The sequence below is a fragment of the Saccopteryx bilineata genome, chromosome 8 (genome assembly GCF_036850765.1).
Source record: "Saccopteryx bilineata isolate mSacBil1 chromosome 8, mSacBil1_pri_phased_curated, whole genome shotgun sequence".
In the NCBI taxonomy this organism is placed as follows: domain Eukaryota; kingdom Metazoa; phylum Chordata; class Mammalia; order Chiroptera; family Emballonuridae; genus Saccopteryx; species Saccopteryx bilineata.
In genome coordinates, this window is record NC_089497.1 from 16,833,145 (window position 1) to 16,857,383 (window position 24,239).

A 24,239-nucleotide genomic window follows, 5' to 3' on the forward strand; every position below is an offset into this window, starting at 1 on the left:
TTTTCACCCACCTTCTCTTTTGCCGAGCTTGTTCATTTATTTCTATCAATGTGTGATGATATAGTGCTCTTAAGCCTATATGCTGTCAATTACCAAACATAGAGGTAAACAAATAAATGTTGATTTCACAGATGATTTTAGGATGCTTGTGTGCCACATGGAAAATCAATGTGATGTAATGATAACCTTTAAGAACACTAATGGACATTGCATTCCAGATATCATGGAACAGAGTAGCTCTCAGGCCAAATTTAGTTCTTGACTCTTATGATTAATTAAATCAATTTAAAGCACACATTAAGTAGGAAGAAGAAAGATATTTGGTCGTTTCACATATTTAAAATAGAAAACAAGCTAGGTAGCAATAGCAACTTGGAGGCCAACACACACAAATTAGGAAATAATTTTATAGAATTTGTTTAGGCATATATCATGTAAAAATGTATTTTTACCAAAGCATAACTATTATTTTGTTACTTGCTTCTATCTATTTAAAAAAATATAAATTGTATTTATATTCAGCTAATATTTATATAATTATATTTACATTTACATAATGATTCTAATAGATACATAACATAATATACATATGTAACATAATTACATTACACAATAATGTTACATATGTAGACATTATTATAATTATGCTATATATGTATAGCAAGTTATGTAAATATAATTCCTGTATTATTGAATAGTTAGAAATAAATGGCATTTTATTACTACAAACAATACAAAGTATATAATTGTTTCTTCTGAGTCAATTTTTTTATATGTAGTGTCTTGTTAAAAAATGCATGTGTTCTTAAGACTTGAAAAAATATATTTGAAATTATAGTATGTTGAGCCAAGTTACAATGTCTATTGTTATCACCAGCATTACTGGTGAATGTCTTATTTCAGAGTGGATATTCATGGGAACAACTGTTAAAAGGTTTTACTGCAAGCCCAAAGTACTATAAGATTTTACTTTATATTTTTTCTCAAACAATATTTTAAATTTAATAATTAATTACTTTAAAATAATGATTACTATTGAACCATTGATATAAATTTGTATATCCTGGGACCTTCTTTCCTAAGAAAAATCACTAAGTTACTGGTCACTTGTGCATGTGTGTGTGTTTCATTAATTATAACCTAGATAATATCTTAATCTTCTTTTTCTTCTGCTTGCCTTCCTTTTCTTTCTCTATGTTTTTTTCTTCCCTCCCTGAACAATTCAGTCCCAAAAGCATTAGAAGCAAAGAAAAATATATATTTAAAATTCGAGAGCCATGGCCCTTGATTGGCTCAGCAGTACAGCGTCGGACTGGTGTATGGAAGTCCCGAGTTCGATACCTGGCCAGGGTACACAGGAGAAGTGCCCATCAGCTTCTCCATCTTTCCCCCTCTCCTCTCTCTCTGTCTCTCTCTTCCCCTTCAGTAGCCAAGGCTCCATTGGAGCAAAGTTGGACCAGGCATTGAGAACGGCTCCATGGCCTCTGCCTCAGGTGCTAGAGGAGAAATGTTCCAGATGGGCGGAGCATTGCCCCTGGTGGGCATGCTGGGTGGTGGTCGAGCACATGCAGAACTCTGTCTGACTGCCTCCTCACTTCTAACTTCGGAAAAATACAAAAAAAAAAACAAAAAATCCAGGGGCTGGAGGTCAGAAGCCACAGTGACCTGGAGTAGGTTAGAAGAGTGAAACCAGAAAATGTAATGGAGTTTGTACTGCTTTTCACCAATTCAGAGACAGAGATGGAATCATTATGGGTGCTTTATTCAGACAACCAGCAATCTGGGGAAGCCCAGAGTTGCATTCTCAAATATTCTCAACTCCCTTTCCTTAGCTAACCTTTTTATAAAGGGAGAAAAGGATAGTCGAATATAATTGGATTATAATCAGAGGGGGTTTTGCCTTTGTAGTACAAAAGTTTTCCTTGCAGTACCCTGGGGTACAAAGGTGGGTCATTTGCAGAGCTCATTAAGTCATGTTGGTATGTTCAGGTATCTCAGCTCCTGGACCAAAGCTTTTACTTGCATTAACCATTTTGCACACTGACCAAAACCAAAGCTACCATTGCACAAGGTAAAATTTAAACTCTTGAGTTCCCCCTATAAAGAGCTTGAAGAATGTGGACTTGATATCCACACACATTAGAATGGGCAACCAATGTGAGAAAAGCAGAATGAAGAAGATGGTTTGGCTTGAAGTGTTCCACTCAGACACAATGAGAAAAATTTACATGTGGGTAAATGGACAGTTCAGGACATTGGATTCTAAAAAAGGTGCACAGAAGTCTTGGTATAGTTTTAATGACCTTGTATATGGTGTTATAACCTCATCTGAGAAGGGAGGTGCACAATGGTTTTGTTAGATATTTTATCGTGATACTGAGGGTGGGTGCATAGGAGGTGGTCAGGCAAGTGTGGTGACTCAGAGCTCAGATAAGATGAGAAAGTCATGAATCCATTGGTGTAGCCAATGTGGAGTGTCAGAGACTAAGAAAAGTGAAGTAAACATTTCCACAGACAGTATTCAATGTTTGTATCAAAGCCCAAGCAAGATAAGGAGGATAACTACATAGCGGAGAAGGCAATAATTAAAATGGGACATTTGTTGCCTATAAAGAAATTTATTAAATATAACAAAGATAGTAAAAACCAGATTTCTTACAGTCAAAGAAATAACTTGTAGTTATAGAAAGGCAGAAAATAAAAAGATATTGTAGTATTATTTACACATTTATAGAATACATATTGTAAACTGATATATATATATTTATACATATTTGGAATATATATACACATATATGTATATATGTGTGTATTGTCATATATAAAATCTTATAGGACTGTTGATCAGAGAGTTTGAAAAGATTCATACCTCAATAGCAATAAACACAATTATGTCATTGGAAAGGAACCGGGGCTTCCTATGGAAATGGCTGTTTTTAAGGCTGGGCCACAGAAATCACAAGATAAGCCTGGAACATGTATGTGTTTAAAGAATCAGTGAAACATATCTAAATAATAGAAAAACAAGTTTTCATGGGTTTCTTCTGGCCAAATTAGAATAAGTTGAACACCAAAATAAGAGTAATGCCTGACCAGTGGTGGTACAGCAGATAAAGCATTGACCTGAAATGCTGAGGTGGCTAATTCGAAATCCCTGGCTTGCCAGGTCATGGCACATACTAGAAGCAACTACTATGAATTGATGTTTCTCAATCCTATCCCTCTTTTTCTCTCTGTGTATCTCTTCTCTCTAAAATCGACAAACAGGCCCTGGCTGGTTGGCTCAGCTGTAGAGCATCGGCCCAGCTTGTGGAAGTCTCAAGTTTGATTCCTGGTCTGAGCCCACAAAAGAAGTGATCATCCCTTTCTCCACTATTCTCCTTTCGCTCTCTCTCTTCCCCTCTTTGAAGCTATGGGGAAAAAGGTTTGAAGAAGTTTGCTCCAGGCACTGAGAATGGTCTCATGGCCTTGCCTCAGGCACTAAAATAGCTCTGTTGCTGAGCAACAAAGCAGCGGCCCCAGATGGTCAGAACATCGCCCTGTAGAAAGCTTGATGGGTGAATTCCAGTCAGGTGCATGTAGGAATCTGTCTGTCTGCCTCCCTTCCTCTCACTGAATAAAGTAAATAAATAAAAAATAAAATTAATTAAAATATTTTTAAAATAATAGTAATAGATTGTTTTGCATTGAATAAACTAAAAAACCATGAGACTATATAGATACAAATAAAACAATAAGTAGATTGAGAGTTTTATAACAATGAGATATTTGTATAGGTTTAAAACATTGTCCCATAAAAGTTGTATTGATTACAAAAGAGTAAAAGAGAAACTTTATCGTTGAGAAAGCTAGCAGATAAAGCCTTAAGTGATCCAAATGAGCATCACCAATAATAAGACAAATTGATCACAGGTGTCACTTGATAGAAGCAGTGAAAAAAAAATAACTGTTCTTGTGATATTTCTGCCAAATCATAATAACCTAAATTTTAAGAAGTGATATTTTTAAAATCCAAATAAAACAGTGCTCTATGAAATAAGTAGTTTATAACTTTCAAAAGTTTCAAGGTCATAAAAACTAAGGAAAGACTGAAGAAATATGTCATACTAGTGGAGCCATTCAACTGGAGAGGATAATGCTGAATGGAAACTTTTTTGCTATAAATCACACTATTTAGATCTTTGATAAGAGTCTTGAGAATAGCCAGTGGAGAAATCAGTCCCTTAGTTCACCAACCTATGAGAAACTGAAACCTTGTCAACAACCATGTCAGAGGGTTAATACTAAGTGCTCCACCAAGTCTTCAGATGAGACCACACAACATAGATGGATAACTTCTCGCATGTTATGACCAAACTGAAAGACCTAGCTTAGCCACAATCAAATTTTTGATCCAGAAAAATTGGAAAGAAAAAAAAAATAATGTTTTTGAAGTCATATTTTAGAATTTTGTATGCAAAATTTTTATATGCAGCAATAAGTAACTATTATGAATAGTTAATAATATATCATGGGTAATATTGATTTTACTAAGGGTACAATGGTTATGTAAAAAATATCTTTGTTTTTTCAAAAAAAATGTATGCAACTGCTTTGTGGATAATGGCATATCAAGTTGGCAATTACTCTCCAGTGACAAAAAAAAACCCAAAAAACATTTCTTTGTAACATTTCCAATATTTACCATTAAAAAAGTTTTAATTAATTAATTGATTAATTAATGTATTACAGAGACAGAGAGTGAGTCAGAGAAAGGGATAGACAGGGACAGACAGGAATGGAGAGAGATGAGAAGCATCAATCATTAGTTTTTCATTGCGCGTTGCAACACCTTAGTTGTTCATTGATTGCTTTCTCATATGTGCCTTGACCGCGGGCCTTCAGCAGACCGAGTAACCCCTTGCTGGAGCCAGCAACCTTGGGTTCAAGCTGGTGGGCTTTTCCTCAAACCAAATGAGCCTGCACTCAAGCTGGCGACCTCAGGGTCTTCAACCCAGGTCCTCTGCATCCCAGTCCAATGCTCTATCCATTGCGCCACCGCCTGGTCAGGCTAAAAAAAGTTTTAAAGAAAAAAAACTAATAAAACATAGCTTTTTCTTCTTTATTTGATTTTTTTCTGCTTGGAAATGTTATTTTCTTAGGTTTCCTTTTCGTTGTCCATCAAGAAAATAATGTTTGCTTCTCTAGAAGCTTCATTATTTTTTATTGATTTAAGAAAAGAGGGCTCAAACATCAAAGTACATGAAGAAGAATATGTGATTTCAATAGCTAGTCCCAATATCTACTTTCTTTATATTTCTGAGTGAATATTTGATGATGTAGAAAATACCTATCAGAATATGGACTGATTCTGTCTTTCACATAAATATATTATTTTATTAGTTTATCCATTAAATAATCAAGACTTAATAGCATAAATAAAGCTGCATATTGAAATGGCAAGAGACATCATGACTGGCAAAATGACTTTATCATTTCCTACTTGCACAATAACCATTGTTATCTGAGAGCAGAAATTTGAAATTAGTGATATTTGTCATCAGACATAAATCTTCACATTAAATATTTAGAAATTTTGTTGTCTATAATTATGTTTTAATCTATACATTTAATTCCTTTATATTTATATTTTTGCTTAAACCAACACATATCTTTTAAAATGTCCATTAGGTTATCTATTTAAATGTCAATCATTTCATCATAAAACAGGATAGAAAGCAGAATTGTTAATGTACAATAAACTATAACTATAAAAGTTTTATTCCTGAGTTCATAGTAACTATTTTTTAAGATTTTATTTATTGATTTTTGAGAGAATACACACACACACACACACACACACACACACACACACACTGACAGAGAGAGAGAGAGAGGAACAAGAAGCGTCAACTCATAGTAGTTGCTTCTCGTATGTGCCCTGACTGGGCAAGCCCAGGGATTTGAACAGGCAATCTCAGATCCATCATAGGTCAAGCCATAGGAACTATTTTGAAAGTATTTTTACAACCAAAAATTTATGTCAAGATTTTCTTTCTTCAGTTAATTATTTAAAAATAATTGTATTAGGTGGTTGACAACTCATTAATTGGCACCTTCTGAGACAAATATTTCTAGTTTGAATCCATGAAAAGTAAATGAGACTTTTTGTCATTGGCATAAATCTTACAGTATCTATTATATAAATGACAAGAACATTCAGGTAATATAGGTCAGGCATAAACAACATATAGTTCTTTCAAACATATGTTGATTGCAAAAGAAATACAAGTCAATTCTGGAGACCATGTACCTCTAAACCATGTATCATTTTTCTTTCCTTTCATTTCTTTCTACTTTCTTTTTTGCTTCATCCCCTGCTTTTCTCATTCAACACACTCACTTCTAACTCTTTTATTCTGTTTTCTGTCTTCTGAGCCTTTCTAGTTCGGCTTTTTTTCTCTCTCACTCAACATGGTTCTACAAAGATAGATTCGGATCAAATGTTTGTCTTTTTCATGATTACTTTTTTTAATGATATTGAAAGATTTTTAAGGAACCATATAATTTAAAAATCATTAAAAAGCCTAATAAAGTTAGCACCAATTCTAAGGTAAACTGTAATGTAAGGTTGTTGTACATGTTTCTATGTTGATATTTCTTTCTTCATTTCTTAACCCAATGATACGATCAAGACCATTTCTGATTTCTGGGTTGTATGATATAACAGTAAGAGAGAAGTCCCGTTAAATAATGAAAATATCTATCAGCCCTCATCTTTAATGAACTAGGAAATCCAGTCATCTTGTTCTTCTCTAGAAGCACACACTCATATCTGAGTTATGAAACTTTTTCTTAGAACCTCAGTCTTGAGAAATTCTTCATGAAGCTTCAGAAGACAGTGTAGTTTTTTAGTGAATATTTTAATTTTGGAAAATTTGGCAGAATGTTTAGTTATCAGAAGGAGATAGTGCTATTAATCAAATTTGGAATTGCTACCATTACAAATAAATGATTGTACACAAATTGAAGATTTAATTACTTCTTTCAGACTCAACATTCTGTTTGCTTTCTCTTTTGAAATTGTCCCCAAATAAACTGTAATAACATCTTGAAGGATGTACTGATAAATTTTATTTAATTTGCTTCCATCTCTTTTATGATTCTACTTTTATTAAAAAGGGACAACTTGTTGATAAGAAAGCAGTCCAGGACTGTGACAGATTGAATCTTCCCAAACGACTAACTTTCAATTTGGCTCCAGATTATTGCCTCAGATGATATTTATTTCGCTGGCTCTCATATAGTTTAAACTCCATAGTAGAATCAAAGAATAAAATGATCAGAACACTCTAAGAAATCTTATTAATTCTGTAATGATGTTAAAATCTTACTAAACATTTTGTTCCCTAAAGTTACTGCCTTGAGCAAATTAGAGGAGATTTCTTTTTAGTTGCTGAAAAGAGTCAAGGCTCTCTCTAGTTTGTTGTGTATGAAATGGCAAATATAGACACTAGGGATGTCTTATCAAAATTTATCTATGTCAGCTGGGATTTTTGGGGATACACATACATGTGTATACATATGTTGTATACAGGTATACACATGAATACACACCAGTACAAGTGTGAATAGAAAGAACCCATGAGCCAGTTGACAGAAACTGTGTTCATGCCTGTGCTGAACACCTTACTTACCATTAAAAGGTATAGAAATTTATTAAAATTTCATATAATGTTTAAATAAAGGGGCAATAATAAGTGGATTTCAACTGGTAAAGGAATCACAGTAGTAATAAGAAATATTATCTTGAGTATCTATAAATAATATATAATGTACAATGAAAACTTCTCTATTTCATTTATTCCATGTTTTAATACTTTACACGCAGCCCCACTTCTTTGGTTAAAGGGATTCAAATCATGAAATTCATGGACTTCTATGTTTTTTTTTTATAAATGTTTATACTTTTATTTAGAGTTGAATCATTTTGAAAATTAAATATTAAAGACAGTTTAGCCTGACCTGTGGTGGTGCAGTGGATAAAGTGTCGACCTGGAAATGCTGAGGTCGCTGGTTCGAAACCCTGGGCTTGCCTGGTCAGGGCACATATGGGAGTTGATGCTTCCTGCTCCTCCCTCTTCTCCCTCTCTCTGTCTCTCTCTTTGTCTCTCTCTCCTCTCCTTCTCTCTCTCCTTTCTAAAATGAATAAATTAAAAATAAAAATTAAAAAAAAGGTTAAATATTAAAGACAGTTTATATATGGCTCATTCTAGTTTCTCCTTAAGGGTCTTTTATTTACTTATTTATTTGTTTGTTTATTTATTTATTTTTCTAAATGGCTAAAGCTTTATGCTGCTCCAAGTCTTCTCTGTTTATTTATTTAGTCCACAAATATTTACTGAGCTTTATTATGAGTTAGACACTCAGCTAAGTGCTAAGTATACTTTAGAGAAACAGCATTTTCATATTTTACATTTCTTTAAGAATCTGCACAACTTTCATTAGTAGTATTTTCTAAAGTCAATGTCTTATAAAGAATTCATTCCTTTAAAAAAATTTTTATTGAACTTATTTGGGTGACATTGGTTAATAAGATTATACAGGTCTCAGGTGCACAATTCTACATACATCATCTGTACATAGAACTGTGTGTTCTCCACCTCAAGTCAAGTACCCCTCCATCATTCTCTATTCTCTCTCTAGCTTCTTCCCTCTCCTTTTATCCCCTTTCCCTACTATAACCCTTACACCGTTATCTGTGCCTATATTTTTTTTTCTTGGCTTAACCCTTTCGCCTTTTAAATTCTTGCCTTTCTACGAGATAAGAAACTAGACCACATACTTAATCAATTCCTACTTATAATAATTATATCTATTAGAATAAAGGAGTTAGGTTGTTGCTATTTCTAATAAATAATTATTATAATGACATTAGTATAATATCTTTATGTCTTTTGATGGAAGTTTGCTGGAGCTACGGTATTTAATGTGTAAAGGAAAGGCTATGTGTTCTGCAATCACGTATACATAAAGAACAGCAATAAATAGGACACATGCCATCTCTAGGGTACTAAGAGAGTACAGAATCAAAAAATTGCTTCAATGTATTTTCTCAAAAAAAATTTTAAACAGAGACCTCAAAAGTATTTTTATTCAAGAAATACACAAACTTCTTTTGTCTCTAAAAAGTAGATATAAGGCAACATTTCTTATAAAGGTCTTTCAGAGATTCTTTAAGTGTAGAGGTTTTTAGAAAGCCAATTGCAATTTGTCATCATATATAATCTATTCTGTGCTTCTATCTCTGCATCTTTTTCACCATTATACTTGACAAAGACTTACCATAAATAATTTTTACTCTTAGTTTGTAACTTTATTCCTTGGTAGAAAATAAGGTGATATATATATTTAAATATAAAATAAATCATGACATGTAATACATATTATTTATTTAAATTACTCTGTTAGACACATTGTTTATAGTGTAGTTTTTTGATTAAAACACTTGCAATCCTTTTATATATTTTCTCAATAACCAAGTGCCAATAATTTAATATGCTGCATAGATTATTTTTTGAAGATTATCAGATTCTCTGATTAAAGAAACAGCTAATCTGTAATAAATTTACAATATTAAATCTAATGAAGAACATAAAGACAAATAAATAATATAAGTATATAAAAATAATATAAAAATAAATGAAAAAGAACAATAAAATTATAAAGAATAACCTTACCATTTCCAGTGTCTTTATCATGAGTTTTGCAATTTCACAGAAGCATCATATGGAAGATAGGTAATCTCTGCTGATCCAAACCTTATTTCAGTGATAGGTAAAATGAAGTTAGAATAGTGCTTAGAGATAAATAAGTTTCAAGTTTGACAGAACTTCCAAAGCATGGCTCTCTGTGTCATGAGATCTTCTAATGCTCACAGAACATAGAGAATAAATACTTAGGATTGAATTTATGCGAGAATGGGCAGGTAGGTTATGAGTATAAAATAGGTAGGTTATGAGTATGTGTTTGTTGTTTGTTTGAAATCAGGAAACAACACACATAGGCAACTGAAAAGCAGACTGGAATTTTCCCAAAGATATTCTAAAATGATATAACAATTGTAAATTAATAAATATAGAGAACGTGAGTCATTTAAAATAACACAGTAAAAATATGGAAAGGTTATTCGTTTAGGAAATATTTGGGATTATCTCGCTATTAGTTTTGGAAATTATGGGTATAATAATAAGTTTGCTTGTTTTATACTCAAAACATTATAGAACTTTTAAACTTATTCTGGCTTTGTTTTGTCAGCAGTCTAAGATAGTAATCACAGAATGGCATGAAATCAAAAGAAAAGAGGAAGAAAGAAGAAAGATCGCAAGAGAAGTGCTAACAGCACTGGTAGGTAGGGAGAGTTACCAATAAAATCTAAGAATAATGATTCTGGTAGTGTGTGTAACAGTTACCTGGGAAGTAAAGGTAGAATAGTAAAATATTTAATAAAAATAGATATCATGCATGCTAATGATTATCATATATAAAGAACCATGTTCAACACTCTAGATAGTTTACTTTATGAAATTTTTATTCAATTATCAAACAACTATTGAGTGCTTACTTTGCTTCATACCTTAGTCACTTCAGATAGGACAGTGAACAAAAACATCAAAATACATGTTGTTATGCACCTTGCATTCTAGACGGTGAACTGACAATTAACAAATTAGTTAATTAAATATATAGGAATTCATATAGTATAGAGAAGTAGTATACATAATAGTATAAATATATCAAGATTTACTATATATAGTAAATAGATATATAGTAATGTAGATAATGATGATAAAAAGAATCATTAAGCAGGAATCACATATGGGAGTTATTTTATAGCATGCTGCTTATGAAAGGTATCACTGAGAAGGTGCCCAGGGGAAAGGAAGAACTGGTTCTGTAAGATGTGGGACTATTCTGGGTGGAGAGATAGCAAGATAGTGACTGGGGTGTGTTTCAGAAATAGAGGACAATTCTTAGATGTATGGGGAAGAGGAGGAGCACAGTAGCATAGAGCATGAGCTCTTGGAATTGAGAAGCCAAATCTCATAGTACCTCCTAGGTAAGAGGATTCCAGCATTTACTCTGGATGAAAAGAAAAGCATATGAGGATCATGATAGTATTTATGTTTTAAATGGGACTCTATCTTGATTGTGGTAATGGTCTCACAGGTGTATGCATATGCCAAACCTTATCAAATGGAACACTTTCATGTAGTGCTTTCAATGTCAATGATATTTTAATAAAAGCTGTTAAAAAAATCAATCTGGCTGCAGAATTGAGAAAAGAGTGCCCCGGGGGCAAGGTAAATGCAGAGAGACATGTCTGAGGATAATTCAGTAATAGAATTGTGAGATCACAGTGACTCGGACCAAAACGATAACAGCAGGGACAGTGAGAAGTGTGTATGTGTTGAATATATTTTAAAGCTGGTGCCTTCAGGATTTGCTGATGACTGAATGTTCTTCGTGAAAGAAAGGAAAAGATGTGAAATCAAATGCCAAGATTTTTTACTTATACAGCTATGAAAATTGATTTTCTATTAACTGAGATGAAAAGATTAAAAGAGAAGCCTGTTTGCATATGGATTAATAGGAGCTCAGTTTTATAAGTGTTAAGACTGAGATTGCTATTAGAAATTCAAGTGAAGTTTTCAAATAAATAGTGAAAAAATATGTTTAGTGAAGTAGTCTATGTTGGACATCAATTTAGAGCTATTTATCAATCATCTATATATTAACATTATATCTATATATACTCAAATGTCTATATATGCTGTTTAAAAGTATAAAGCGCCTGACCAGGCAGTGGCACACTGGATAGAGCGTTAGACTGGGATGTGGAGGACCCAGATTTGAGACCTCGAGGTCGCCAGCTTGAGCACGGGCTCATCTGTTTTGAGCAAAGCTCACCAACTTGGACCCAAGGTCGCTGGCTTGAGCAAGGGGTCACTCAGTCTGCTGTAGCCCCACAGTCAAGGCACATATGAGAAAGCAATCAATGAACTAAAAGTGCCACAATGAAAAACTAATGATTGATGCTTCTCATCTCTCTTCAATTCTGTCTGTCTGCCCCTTTCTATCCCTCTCTCTGACTCTCACTCTGACTCTGTAAAAAATAAATAAATAAATAAATAAATAAATAAATAAATAAATAAATAAAAAATAAACAAAAGTATAAAGCTGTGCGTTATTACTCAGCAAGAATACAGACAATGAAATGGAGACAAAAATACTGAGCTGTGGGAGTATTGCCAAAGTTAAGGAGATAATAAGGTCAGTGAAGGAAACAGAGAACAGCCAGAATAAGAACAGAAGAAGACAGAGTGTTTACTATGTAAATTATGCTAATAGGTCACAAAAGATGAATGCTGAGAAGGAGCCTTTAACAACATTGCAGCAATGTCTTGGCATTGGGGAGTAAGAACTTTATTGGAAGAAGTTTAAAAGAGATAAGGAGAAGAGAAATTAGAGACAGTGAATAAAGAAAATTCTTTCCCAGAGTTTTTCTCCAAAGGTATCAAAAGTACTATGGCATTAGTGGGAAAAGAAACTGGGTCAAATCATTTGTTTAAAGTGGGAGCAAACAGCATATTTCTTTGTTAATGTGAATACAGTCCCAGTCTGGGAATTATTGAGGTAACATGAAATAAGGAAGAGCTGCTGAAGTCATGTTCTTAGGTCAGCAAGAACGATTGTGTTCAAGTGCACAAATGAAGGAAAAGGTCTTAACTAGAACGTGAATAGCTCATCCAAAAGAGAAGGTAGGATACAAGCCTTCCGATTCAGACAGATTAATACATGTGGCTGTGTTAAAGGAACGGGTCCTGGCCGAGAGCAGGTCTGCCTAGGGCTGGTAGAGTGTGAGTTCTTGACTTTGTGCAGGAGAGATTTCACCACAGGAGTGCAGATGATTTTGAGAGTAAATTAATTATAGCTGGAGAGAGTAAATAAAGACGGATGTAGGAATAAAGAAGCAAAGGGGTAGAGCCTAGGCAGGGTTGCTTTGGCTTACTGGAAAATCAGAGCAAAGGTGGACTTAGAGACCAGTTCAGGGGCTTAGTCAGGGATGAGCTGCCACTGCCCACTGTTCACTGTTTGCAAGTCTGCTAGGGTCCCTGAGAGTTTAGGAGAAAAAGACAAGGAAAACGAAGCTGGGGGAAGAAAAGAAAAAGGGAGAGAGGGATGAGGAGGCAAGGATATGCCCCAGGGAGGGAGAGTGCGCTGGGTCCTCCTTCCTAAAGGCTTTAAGAGTATACATTTTAGGGAAAGTCGCAAGGATGATATCAATAGACTATTCACCAACTTTTCAAGTGTATCCTTCTAAAGTTATGGTCTCCACTGATGGTCAGTGCTGCTGGTCATGAGGTCAGCTGTGGCATTGCTTTTCTGGATTTTCTGCTTCGCTGGGCTTGGAGCTGAAACGTAGCTGAGGCTAAGATGTTATCCCTAGGGGTTAATGTTTAAGGGGTATTCTCTGCTCCCCTTGTTTGCTCATCTGTTCTAAGAAGGTCTACCCACATGACTAGCAACATGCCAGGGGAGGAAAGGTCAGGAGAGGATCCAAACTGCATGACTGGGGATTTGAAAAGTCAGACGGTCCACATTGCAGTCTGGCAATGTGTTGGTGGAGGAAAGTTAACCCTGGAGGGTGTGGTTTTGCCTCTTGCTTGGCACCTGGGGCCTTTCACCCTTGTGATCTGTGCCTGGCCTATAGCTCTTGCTCTTTCGTGTCTGTCTAACTGCCTACTGCATTCCCACCTCATGGATCTTGACCCTGAATTGTTTTAGGGAGAAGGGGTGCAAGGTCTTTTCTGTAGCTGCTTCATGCTGAAGAGGAGTGGCATTTTACTTTGAGCCCAGAGATCCCTTGTCTCTCTGTCAGAGGGATGACCAAGCCTGGGCCTGGAAGGAAGTGGTGATTGAGTCTAGAGGTGGTATCCCCTGCATACTTGTGGAGCTTGTAACCTGTGGAGACAAACTCTGTTACAGACTCGGTATTATTAAGGCAAAAACCAAATTCAAGAACTATGCTGAAAGGTCTGATAAAAGGAAAAGAAAATTTTAGTGCTCAATAATTCTAAGGCAAAAGATGGGAAGACAATAAAACTACAGTCTAATTTTCACAACTGTGCATTATAGAATTTGTTGAAACACAATTTTTTCACCCTAAAATCACCCCCTTTTTATTAAAGAGTTAAAGGAAGGACAATCCATTTTCTGCATTAAGTCTAGTTCAATTTGGCCTGGTTATTTGCATAAATAAAACAAGAATAGCAATTGATTGTATAGGCTCCCTTCAGTGTATTTTGCAGGAATCTCATAAAGAATCTCCCAGATTGAGAGACTGAGCTTTCATTAGCAACTCAAGGAGAAGAGGCCAGGTCACACAGTTGCCGGCAATACCTACCTATAGGTTTAGGTAAATTTCTCAAGCTCTTAATGTACCCCAAAAGATCTTGAAATTCTTTCTATGCGATCTCCCACGTAAGCAACCTTTGTTGCTTTGCCTGGAGAGACTGCCATATGAATGAACAAGGACCAGGGCATTTCTGCAAGGGGCCTTGAGCAGCTTTCAAAGCCAATTTTTACTCCTCAAAGCTTTCTGCTGACATGCACAGTTTAGTCAAAGTCCTGGTTCTATCTTTCTTATAAACAAATCAGATTCTAACTAGTTTCATACCAACCTATTGCTGTGAAAATATTAATAATCATTCCAAATTCTGAAGGTATCAGATAAGGAGAAAAATATAAAGCAAAAGGAAAATTACTGCCCTTTAACCAAATAGGAAAAAAAAAAACACAACAAAAACTAAATCCAACTCTCTATTAGCTTATTTTTAAAATGTCTTTATTGATTTTAGAGAAAGAAGAAGGGAGAGAAGAACAGACAGACAGAAACATCAATCTGTTTCTGTGTGTGCCTTGTCTGGGGATCAAACTTAAAAGCTCTGTGTATCAAGACAATGCTCTAACCAACCGAGCTATCTGGCCAGGGCTTTGTATTAGCTTACTTTTGATATTTAAATTTATTTACTTAAACCTTAATTATTAATGACCACTAAAAAATTAGCAATTAGCATTTTTAGATTGGTAAAAACATCTTACAACTTCTAAGAAGATAGGCACCTCAATTGGCAAACACACACTTTTAAGAGACATACTTTAAAAAAATTATTTAGAAAATTAAATGAAAAGGAGTGACATTAATTAATAGCAGTACATAAGATTCAGGTAAATATTTTTATAGCATTTGAACTGTTGATTATGTTGTGTACACATCACCCAAATTCAAATCATTTTCCATCACTATTTGTCACTCTTTATACTCCTTCCCCCTCCCCCTTCTTCCATCTCCCTCTACCTGGTAACAACTTTACTTTTATCTATGTCCGAGAGTCTCATTTTTATATCCCATCATACCACCCTGAATGTACCCGATCTTGTCTGATCTCAGAAGCTAAACAGGGTTGGGCCTGGTTAGTACTTGGATGGGAGACATAACTTTTAATAAAATATAAGATATTTACTAACAACTTCAAAGGGGTTTTCTAGCTCCTTTGTAATAAAATGGGCAAAAATAGATGAACTTAAGATTTATCTAACAATTAATACTTAACAGTTTAAGTAAGTTATTGATTTTTTTCAGATGACTAAGGTTTTTTTCCCTTCCCTTTCAATAAGAATTATCTCCCAGAAACTTGCACTTTTAAAAGATGACTCAGAGCCCTGGCCACTTAGCTCCGTCAGTTAAAAGTGTCATCCCTAAATGGCAAGGTGGTATGTTTGACCCCCGGTCAGGGCGCAAATGGAAAGCAACCAAGGAATGCATGACTGAGTGGAACAACGAATGAATGCTTCCCTTCCACCTCCCGTCTCTCTATTTTCCTCTTTTTGTCTCTCTAAATGTCAGTGAAAACTAAGCCCTGGCTGGAAGGCTCGGTTGGTTGGAGCGTTGTCCCAGAGTCTGGAGGTTGCCGGTTCAATTCCGCAGTCAGGGCACATACGTGAGCAGCTCAGTGTTCCTGTCCCTCTCTCCCTACCTTTCTCTCTCTAAAAACAAATAATCCAGATAAGGTTTGGTGGGATCTTAACTGTTTCTGGAGCCATACATCTGGCCTTGTACAGACTTCATTTGTAAAAAAAGGACAGGAATTACAACCCCGGCCAGGGCACACAGGACAAGCGCCCATCTGCTTCTCCACCCCTCCCCCTCTCCTTCCTCTCTGTCTCTCTCTTCCCTTCCCGCAGCCAAGGCTCTGTTGGAGCAAAGTTGGCCCAGGTGCTGAGGATGGCTCCATGGCCTCCACTTCTCATTCTCCAAGATGTGTATAGGAGGTTTGGCAGGGCAATGCTGGCATCAGGTATAAGAACTTGCCTCCTTGTTCTTTAGTTAATTTTTGGAATTTTCAGAAAAAAGCTATGGACCCAGCAGGTATCACTACCAGTGCGCAGAAAGATCTGCTGCCTTTCCTCATGGAGGGGCTCGTACATCTCACCCTCTTGGATCCTCAGGCCTCATTCAGAAGGAATATTTTATCAAACATGGTCGGTCCTGCAAGGTCAGTGGTTACAGTGGCATTGGTAGTTTCTGGCCTTAGAGACATGAATTCCCACACTGATATTAGTTTCATTTTGAGATCCGTAGAGACTGAGGAATTTATAGGGATATTCTGTTGTGCGTGGAAGGGTGCAGCTTGTGGACTGAACTCCAAAGGGATGTCACTTCCCAAGTCACCTCAAAGCCTCTTCTGTGTCTCGGCTTTTCTCCCTGGCCGTCTAATTCAGCAGTGAGGGCTTGGACTGTGGGTAACCAACCTTTATGTGCGTGTCCCCTGACGAGACAATTATTTCGTTACAGTTGAGTTGAAATTCTCTGTGGGGCGCATGCACATCTTGATATATACCCTTTGACACCTCCACCAATTTCTTAGTTGCCTAAGAATGCCCAAGATTTGAGCTGGAAGAAGAAAGTACTCCTTGTTTCTGGAGCTGAATGAGTTCAGGCTCTCATTTATCCTGCAAAAGGTTTTGCTCAGACCCTTAGAAAGCAATTCCAATTTAAAAACAAAGTTAGAAAACTGCCACCCATTTTTTTTCTCCTGTGCTTAGTTATCTTGACCTTTATCTATAGCCAAGTTCTCTCAGCGCTAAATCTTTACTTATATCCCAAGGATTTCTTTAAAAAAAAAAAAAAGCTCAAAGAAATTCAGTGTCTTACCTTAAAACAGGGATGTCTGGAATTCCAAGGAAAACTCACTCAAGTCCACTTGATGCCAAGTGCGGAAGTTGGTGGGGCACAAGGAGCCCCTGTTGGTATCTAGCATGGGTCTGGGTCCGTAAGGTGGTGCTATGTGGGCTTCTCCGCAGTCCTGCCTTACAACATGATGACAAGAGAGTAGAGTTAGAGCAGGTGAGCTACCTGGGCTGCGTAGGCTCAGGAAACAACATCTCATGCGGTCGCCAGCAGCTGCAGCTTGTAAGGACTGGCATCCTTATTTCCCCCTTTAAAAAGAAAACAGGATGAAAGAATTTTTAAATGAAAGTAGGATTGGAATAAGGGAGGTGGTAAGTTTGAGTAAATAGAAATTATTAGATATTTTAAAAGGTAAGAGAGTAAATGAACTAAGAATCTAAACTATTTCTGCCTGGTAACGTTAGGGCCTACTTGAAGTCGATAGTAATATAGATGCCTATAAACAAAGACCAGTCAATATAATAGGATATTTTTTTTTACTATCATTATGTTCAGACACATAAATGCGGTTATGGGATAGGAGGACCGTCCGAGTTAACCACTGTTGTGGTTGAGTCTAAGGAAGAGTAATGCAGGAATCAGTAATCTGAATCTACTTTGTATAGCTTCATAGCCCTTCTGCTAAAATTTCTACTAGATTTTTACAGCAGCACCTGCACAGATTCTGAGGAAAGAGGTAAAATCATGTTCCATGAGCTTAGAGACATAAAAGTAGATACCTGACTTATAACTAGGTTTTCACTTTTTGATTATATTTATCATACTATCTTGTTACATATTTTAGAAGTTCCATTCAGTCTTATTAGACAAAAGTAGATAAAATATTTTAAAATGACTCTCATCTACAAGATATTTTAGCATATGGGATTTATATTTTAACAACACTATCCTCAGTAAATTCTACCAAAAAAGTGTGTTAGAAAAAAAATTACTTTTTTTCAAAGTTTGATATATACTGTAAAAGATATTTTTAATGTCACCATTGACATTTATGTGTCTCACAAATAAAAAATTCTCAGTGAAAACTCACTATGGTGAATTTTAGTTTTACATACTGTGCTTGTTTCAGAATAATAATATTTTATATGCTGTTAATTATAAGCATAATATTGATCTAAATACTTAAATGTTTATTAATATTTTCATAATACTGTACATTTTTATTGAACATTAAAAGTCAGCCTGAAACTTACTATAAGAAATAAAAATGTAGTAATTAAATGTGGCACTTAAATTTACCAAACTATTAAATTCTAGATGTTGTTCTCAGTGCTTTACAAAAATTTCCCTTCAGAAGTGCACAACAGAGGAGATGACGTCAGAGTAATGGCGGGGTAAGAAGCGATACCGATAAATCTCTCCCAAAACTCAACAAGATTTTCAACCAGAAACAGAAAAACCTATACTTGGAGCTTCCAGATGCTTCGCAATACACCCAAAGGTATGATTGAGTGAAAAATTGGCTAAATATATAACCAAACCCCAAAGGAAATAGGGAGTAAGAAATGCTCCACCTTCCTCACTAACCTAAACAGGGAGGCTTTCTCTGGTAACTGTGAATATAGATACTGAGGCGGGCAAAGGGGGTGAATAGATCCAGACTGCGATACAAACGGCCGAACCAGGCTGTGGCATACAGATCCAAGCTGAGGAAAATCTGATCCTGTGGCAACCCGGGCAATACAAGCTAACACTCACGCCAAACCCAAACAAAGAAAGACAAGCGGAGCGGCCATTTTACCCGGTCTCCTGGTCGGTGCGCAGTTAGTGGGCGAGAATTTCTTCCTAGGCCCCGAGAGTGGGTGCCCGTGTTGCCCCGCTGAGAGGCAGGGTCAGAGGCCTTTCTGTGGGCCGAGGGCAGAGTCTCTGGGCAGCCCCAGCACCCTGGGAGAGCCACGCACGGGAGGGAGTGAGAACTAATTCCAACGGTGGAGATTTTCCGTGCTGGAGGGTGTTTCACTCGGAGGGAGGCGAAGCCGGCCTCATATCCTGGTTTGCGCGCGAAGATAAGGAGTGAGCGATTCCTCCGAGTGCCTCGGCAGTGCGCACCCATGTTGTCGCACAGAGGGGCAGAGTCGGGGGCCTTTGTGTGGGCCAAAGCGGAATCTCGGGCCGCCCCAGCGCCTTGCAAAAGCCGCGCACGGGGATGGAGCGAGACTCAATTCCAACGCTGCAACTTTTCCCTGCGGTTAGGGGTTTCACTCAGAGCGTGAGACTGCTGGCCGGATATCCTGGTTGCAGACAGTGAGTGAGAGTTTCCTCCAAGCGCCCCGGAAGTGGGCGCCCGCTTGTGTTACCGGACAGAGTGGCAGAGCCAGAGGTCTTTGAGTGGGCAGAAAGCCCGCCTGATTATGCTAGCAGCTCTGACTGACTGAGCCTTACCCAGAGCCCTGTGCTGAGTGGAAATAGAGTGGGGACTTGCCAGCTCTTTGAGCCTCTTACTATCCAGGCAGAGGCAGCAGCAACCCCATAGCTGGATTATCAGGCTACTAATTGAGGAAGGAAAGACTAGGAGAAAGGCTCCAGGAACACAGACTCTCTCACTGTCGGAGCCTATAAATGCTAATGAGCTTCGACTGCCAACGAGACTAAAGCACAATACATGACATTGCCATAGAGACTTATCAGCTGCAAACCTCTACCTGAGCGTGCCAAAGGGGCAGAACCCGGGGTACAGAGTCACTGACCAGGAAGAGGGAGAGAAAAGAAAAAGCAAGAAGATAACCTCTCAAAATCAAGAATAATCTGCAGACTTTATAACCTATCCCATTTTATTATATTTGTTCGTTTGTTTCTCTTATCTTCATTCTTGATACTTTTTTTTCCTCCTCCAATTTGGCCGATTAACTCTCTAACGGTCTTACTCTCTCCTCTCCTTGAACTACACTACCCATATGTGTTACATCTCCCATTATCTTTTCTCTTCTCTTCCTTTCTCTCTATGAGGATTGCACTCTAAAACCCTTAACTCTCTCTCTCTCTCTCTCCTTTCTTTTTTCTTCTTTTAGTGGTTCCCTCTTTTTCTCTCTCTCTCTCTTTCTTTTCTCCCTCTATATTAGTTTATTCCTTTCTCCTTTACATCTCCTCTCATTCAAACCTCAATAACAAACAAATTATCTTATCTGGGACTCAAACTTATGTTTGTGGCATTTTGGGGGGTTTTTACTTCACCTTTTTAACTCACTAGCAGTGCTCCCATCCCTGGCTCTCCATATTATCTAGTTCTTGTTCCACTAAATACAATAGTAATTTTTTAATTTGTCCCCCCATTTTTCCATTTTCCTCTTATTCCTCTCATAACTCTTAGACAACCAACACCTAAGAGCAAATCATTTTATTCTTGACTCAATTTTTTTCCTTATTTGCTTTTTGTGGATCCATATGCTCTTTTTTTTTCTTTTTTTTTTTTTTTTTTGCCTCTTTATTACTTTTCCTCAATTCAGGCCCTCCATCACAGGCATTGTTTGTTATAATTCACAATCCACCACAAAATTTTCTCAAGAAAGAGGGGAGAGGAGAGAAGAGGAAAAAAGGAGGGGGGGGAATAATTTCCTTTTTTAAAAATTTTTATTTTATTTTATTTTTCTTTATTTCATTATTAATTTTTTTAAAAAAACAACTCTTTTCAATTTTTTATTTTTTTTTTTTAACTTTTTATTCTTTATTAAATCTCATTAATACTATCAACAAAACCACCCTCAGATGCCATTAAGGAAGAGAAAATCGAATATCATGGATACAAAAGAAAGAGAGTTAACACAGCTAGATGAGGAAAAATCTATGGAGAAAAAATTTAATATATTGGAAACCTTGGAGCTAAATGACAGAGAATTCAAGATAGAAATCCTAAAAATCCTCCGAGATATACAAGAAAACACAGAAAGGCAATTTAGGGAGCTCAGAAAACAACTCAATGAACACAAAGAATATATGTCCAAGGAAATTGAAACTATAAAAACAAATCAAACAGAGATGAAAAACTCAATTCACGAGCTGAAAAACGAAGTAACAAGCTTAGCTAATAGAACAGGTCAGATAGAAGAGAGGATTAGTGAAATAGAAGACAAGCAAATTGAGGCACAACAGAGAGAAGAAGAAAGAGACTCAAAAATTAAAAAAAATGAGATAGCCCTACAAGAATTATCTGACTCCATCAAAAAGAATAACATAAGAATAATAGGTATATCAGAGGGAGAAGAGAGAGAAAATGGAATGGAGAACATACTCAAACAAATAATAGATGAGAACTTCCCAAGCCTGTGGAAAGAACTAAAGCCTCAAGGTCAAGAAGCAAACAGAACTCCAAGTTTTCTTTACCCCAACAAACCTACTCCAAGGCATATCATAATGAAATTGATGCAAACCAACAGCAAAGAAAAAATTCTCAAGGCAGCCAGGAAAAAGAAGAACACAACATATAAAGGAAGGCCCATTAGATTATCATCAGATTTCTCAGCAGAAACTCTACAAGCTAGAAGAGAGTGGACCCCAATATTTAAAGTCCTGAAAGAGAGGAACTTTCAGCCACGAATACTATACCCATCAAAGCTATCCTTCAAATACGAAGGAGAAATAAAAACATTCACAGATACAGAAAAGATGAGGGAATTTATCATCAGAAAACCCCCACTCCAGGAATTACTAAAGGGGGTTCTCCAATCAGATACAAAGAACAAAAAAAAACAGGGCCACAAGTAAAAGCTCCAAGAAGAACACAATAAACCCAAATTTAAACTGTGACAACAACAAAAAGAAAGAGGGGGAGATGATGGAGATTAACAGTAGCAAAGGACGATGGAGTGCAAAAGTACTCACAAAATAGTTCGCTACAATGAACAGGGTAGGGACCCTTTTCATTACTCAAAGGTAACCACCATTGAAAAAACCACCACAGAAGCACATGAGATAAAAAAGATAGCAACAGAGGAAAGATGTATGGAATACAACCAAATAAAAACAAAAGATAGAAAAACGAAAGAGAAGGATCAAACAAGACACAAAACTAACAGAAAGCAAGATATAAAATGGCAATAGGGAACTCACAAGTATCAATAATTACACTAAATGTAAACGGATTAAACTCACCAATAAAAAGGCACAGAGTAGCAGAATGGATTAAAAAAGAAAATCCAACTGTATGCTGCCTACAGGAAACTCATCTAAGTAACAAGGATAAAAACAAATTCAAAGTGAAAGGCCGGAAAACAATACTCCAAGCAAATAACATCCAAAAAAAAGCAGGTGTAGCAATACTCATATCGGATAATGCTGACTAAAGACAGGAAAAGTACTCAGAGTCAAAAATGGCCATTTCATAATGGCTAAGGGGACACTGAATCAAGAAGACATAACAATTCTTAATATATATGCACCAAACCAAGGAGCACCAAAATATATAAGACAGCTACTTATTGACCTTAAAACAAAAACTGACAAAAATACAATCATACTTGGAGACCCCAATACACCGCTGACGGCTCTAGATTGGTCATCCAAACAGAGAATCAACAAAGACATAGTGGCCTTATACAAAACAGTAGAGCACCTGGATATGATAGACATCTACAGGACGTTTCATCTCAAAATGACTGAGTATACATTTTTCTCCAGTGTACATGGATAATTCTCAAGAATTGACCATATGTTGGGCCACAAAAACAACATCAGCAAATTCAGAAAAATTGAAGTTGTACCAAGCATATTTTCTGATCATAAAGCCTTGAAACTAGAATTCAACTGCAAAAAAGAGGGGGAAAAACCCACAAAAATGTGGAAACTAAACAACATACTTTTAAAAAATGAATGGGTCAAAGAAGAAATAAGTGCAGAGATCAAAAGATATATACAGACTAATGAAAATGACAATACGACATATCAGAATCTATGGGATGCAGCAAAAGCAGTGATAAGAGGGAAGTTCATATCACTTCAGGCATATATGAACAAGCAAGAGAGAGCCCAAGTGAACCACTTAACTTCACACCTTAAGGAACTAGAAAAAGAAGAACAAAGACAACCCAAAACCAGCCGAAGAAAGGAAATAATAAAAATCAGAGCAGAAATAAATGAATTAGAGAACAGAAAAACTATAGAAAAAATTAATAGAACAAGGAGCTGGTTCTTTGAAAAGATCAACAAAATTGACAAGCCCTTGGCAAGACTTACCAAGGAAAAAAGAGAAAGAACTCATATAAACAAAATCCAAAATGAAAGAGGAGAAATCACCACGGACACCGTAGATATACAAAGAATTATTGTAGAATACTATGAAAAACTTTATGCCACTAAATTCAACAATCTAGAAGAAATGGATAAATTCCTAGAAAAATACAACCTTCCTAGACTGAGTCAAGAAGAAGCAGAAAGCCTAAACAGACCTATCAGTAGAGAAGAAATAGAAAAAACCATTAAAAACCTCCCCAAAAATAAAAGTCCAGGCCCTGACGGCTATACCAGCGAATTTTATCAAACATTCAAAGAAGACTTGGTTCCTATTCTACTCAAAGTCTTCCAAAAAATTGAAGAAGAAGCAATACTTCCAAACACATTTTATGAGGCCAACATAACCCTCATACCAAAACCAGGCAAGGATGGCACAAAAAAAGAAAACTACAGACCAATATCTCTAATGAATACAGATGCTAAAATACTAAACAAAATACTAGCAAATCGAATACAACAACATATTAAAAAAATAATACATCATGACCAAGTGGGATTCATCCTAGAATCTCAAGGATGGTTCAACATACGTAAAACGGTTAATGTAATACACCATATCAACAAAACAAAGAACAAAAACCACATGATCTTATCAATAGATGCAGAAAAGGCTTTCGATAAAATACAACACAATTTTATGTTTAAGACTCTCAACAAAATGGGTATAGAAGGAAAATATCTCAACATGATAAAGGCCATATATGATAAACCATCAGCTAAGATC